Here is a 4,139-nt window from a genome sequence, read left to right as displayed (position 1 = left end):
CTTAAAAATCTATAGAAAAGCTGGGTGCACTGGGGCCCACCCATAATCCCAGTGGCACTGGAGGCTGAGCAGGAGGATCCCAAGTTTGAGGCCAGAATGAAAAACTTTGGGGGACCCTGCTCTCAACATAAAAAATAAAACAGCTGGGGATATAGCTCAGTGGCACAGCATCCCTGGGTTCAATCTCAAGTAATACAAAAGAAAGAAACAAACCCCCAAATATATAAAAGGTGTTTTGACTCTCCCAGGTCCCCATTTATACTCAGTAAGGACAGAAAACTCCTTTATCAATCATATAGGTATTTACCACAGAACAATTAAGCCAGAGAGGCTTTAGTTCTAAGAACAGCAAACACAGAAGATTGCAGGTGAGATTCTGGAAACAAAAAAGTCATTAAACTAACATTACATTTTGCACAGAGAAAACTCCAGTCTCTTTCCTTTATCAGCTCCAGAATACTAACCATAAGACAAGTACATCTTTTCTCTCTAAGCAAGAGATGCAAGAGGACATTTTTCTAGGGGAAAATTTTTTAAATTTCTAAGAAATGAACTACAAATAGTGACACTTGGCAGTTCTCACCTTAAACAAGTTAGATATACAATTCAAAATAATATTTTCCATATGGTCAATACAATTTTCCCTACTACTAAAGAAAATAAATAAAATGTTGGATACCAAGCCACTCTACAAGAATGATGCCAGGTTCACAAGACACGTCCCTGTGTTTACTGTTTCCAGTGTACATTTTAGTGTCTCACTCTTGAAGATTTACCTATCTAGCTAGATATTGTCAATCTATCATCTATTTCTCTCTCTCTCCATCCCCAACTAGACAATCACTAAGGGCCACAGGAAGTAGGTAAAAACTACTAACAAGAACACAAGAACGAAATAAACAAATAGGAAACAAGTGAGAAAAATAAATTCAAAGGTAAAAGAATAATATAGAGCAGAAAAAAATTACAAAAATACTTCTCAGACATTTAAAATAAGTTTTTTTTTTTTGTTTTTTGTTTTTGTTTTTTTTTAAAGACAAACAATAACTGGTAACATACCTGTAATCCCAACAGCTTGGGAGACTAAGGCAGAAGGATCACAAGTTCAAAGCCATCCTTAGCAATTTGGTGACACTTTGAGCAACTTAGTAAGACACTGTCTCAAAATAAAATACTAAAAATAAAATTAAAAAAAAATGAGGCTAGGCTGTGACTCAGTGGTTAAGCACTGCTTGATTTAATCCGTGGTATCAAAACAATGCCAAAAAACCAAAAAAAGAAAAAAAAAGAAAAAAAAGGATAAACTGATAGAAAAGGAGGAAAAAAATAGTAATATATCAGTAAATAGCATAAAATAGTAATATATCTGTAAATAGCATAAAAACCAAAAGGGCTATTGTGGAAAAGTCTAAAAAATCATAATGAAGAAATATTTCAGGAAATTCTGACTATACCTCTGAGTCCGAGTTTAAAAACAGGAAGCTACAGATTTCAATAATATCCATAAACCCCCAAGTACAAAGAATACCATATGTGATAGTAGAACTATTAAAAACCAAAAGAAAGGGAGAGTCTTAAAGCAGCTGTTTTGAGACAGGGACTGGCTAAGTTGCTTAGGGCCTCATTAAGTTGCTAAAGCTAGATTTGAACATGGGATCCTCCTGCCTCAGCCTCCCAAGCTGCTGGGATTACAGGAGTGCCCAGCAGTATATTACTTTTAAAGAAGAAACCAGGAGACTGACATTTGCCTTTTCAACAGAAAAAAATGGCAATTAGAGGCAATGTAATGATATCTACAAAAATGCAGGTAATTCTGATTCTGGAATTTGACACCAAGTGAAAATAAACTTTGGAAAGACAGGCAAAAATAAAACTTTTTGATTGATTGAAAGGGAGAGGGAAAGAGATTTCATTACCAGCATACTTACAGGAAAATAAACGCTAAAAAGAGGGTTTGGGGCAGAGAAAGGAAAAGTAACCTAAGATAGATAACAGTTATGAAGGGAAAATAGTAAATATTTTGATCATATTAAGTGGCTATTAATTGTTTAAAACCATAATAAAAATAGGATATGTAAGAATTAAAGCAGGAGAATATAGTATCAAAGTCAAACAGGAAACAAAGCTTTTCATTAGGAATAATTAAAAAACATCAGGTAGATTTTTATACTTAATGAGTACATGTTGTCACCTTTGGATGATAAACATAAGAAAAACAAAATTAAATAAAATGTGGTAAATGAAATAATAAAATTAACCTGATAATTCAAAAAGAGGCAATGCAGGAGGAAAGAAGACCAGAAACAAATAGATAATTACTGCATTTGCAGATACAAAATCAAACATTAGAAATGACATTAAATACTTTAACATATTAACACGTAATCTTATTCTGGATAATATAGCAAAACCCAGTTGGATTTTTTTTTCTACAAATAACACTATTTATTTATTTATTTTGGTATGGTGATTGAACTCAGGGTGTTCTACCACTGAGCTACATCCCCACCCCTTTTTATTTTTTTATTTTGAGACAGAGTCTTGCTGGCCTGGAACTTCTGCCTCAGCCTGGGTGACTGGGATTACAGAATGCCCAGCTAAAGAGTACCCTCTGAAGGCCAGAACGCAACCAGATTGCAAATAAAAGATCGAAAATGTGTAAAGCAAAAGTGAATGCACAGAAAGGAGAAATAGGCAAATTAAAATCATAGTTGGAGCTTTTAACACATCTCTCTCACTGCCTTGTAAATACCAGATTTAATCAGTGTGCCTAAATAAGATAAGCACAATGTGATTAGCAAAATCACCCTAATTTACATACCACAGAACACTGCACCCAACAACTGAATAATTCACAATTTCCAAGTGCATTCAGAATGTATTTCAAAATAGATCATATATTGAGTCTTTATAACATATGTCTAAAAATTTTTCAAAGGATTGGTATACTACAGAGTATATTATCTTGTCATAGTTCAATTAAATTAGAAATCACTAGTAAGAAGTTAATCAGAAAATCCTCAAATATTAGGAAATTAAACCATACATGTCTGTATCATAATAAAAATTAGACTTTTAAAAATTGAACAGTAATAAAAGTAAAATACATCAAAAATTTTGCAGTGCAACTAACATTGCTTACAGGGAAATTTACAATCTTAAATGCATATATTAGAAAATTTAAAAAATATGAAAATCTCTAAAGTAACTATCAGGTAATGAAAATGGAAATAAAGTACAAATTAAACCCAAATAAATTAGAAAGAAAGAAATAATAAAAATAAGACCAAAAAATCAATTAAATGAAAAACAATAAAAATGTCAGGAAAGTTAAAAGTTAATTATTTGAAAAGACTAAAAAAAAAAAAAAAAAGTCTTACTGATGCTGATCAAAAAAAGGAGATAAAACACATATCAGCAGTATCAAGATAAATATTGATTCTAAAGACATTAAATAGTAAATACAAATATAACCCGAATCTAATTTTATCAATTTGAAAATTTAAAATAGGTGAATATATTCCCTACAAAGAACAACTTGCTAAAACTGACATAAGAAAAAGAAATTCTGAATATTCTTACATGTATTGAAGATGTTAAATTTTAATTAAATGGTTTTCTACAAATAACAAAACAAAAACTCCAGGCCCAGATTACTCCACTAGTAAATGTTCACAAACTTTAACAGAAATACACATCTTTCAGGAATTTTCCCTAAAAAAGATAAAGAATACTTTACCTTATGATTTTAAAAGTCACTTTAAAGAACTTCCTAAGACTTTAAAGAACATCAAAATTGATTTAAAAGTATTTTAAGTGAAAAAATAAAGAAAATTTATAAATATGGTGAAAAGTTCTAAAAAATTAATAAATTAAATTCAGAAATAAAACATTACATGCCAGCAAAGTTTAGTTCAGAGTTGCAAAATTGCCTCAACTTTAAAAAACCAATGTGATTCCCCACATTAATAAAATACAGAAGAAAATCATGAAGTCATGGTGATGAATGCAAAGTACTTGATAGAATTCAGTATCTGTTCATGATTTAAAAGTACAACTTTCTTTGCATTCTTAGCAAATTAAGAAGAGCTGTTTCTTAGTTTCATATAGAGTATTACCAAAACAAACAAACAAAAAAC

The sequence above is a fragment of the Sciurus vulgaris genome, assembly GCF_902686455.1.
Source record: "Sciurus vulgaris genome assembly, chromosome: 11".
Lineage (NCBI taxonomy): Eukaryota > Metazoa > Chordata > Mammalia > Rodentia > Sciuridae > Sciurus > Sciurus vulgaris.
The sequence above is the reverse complement of the archived record's forward strand: the minus strand, read 5'-3'. Positions refer to the sequence as shown.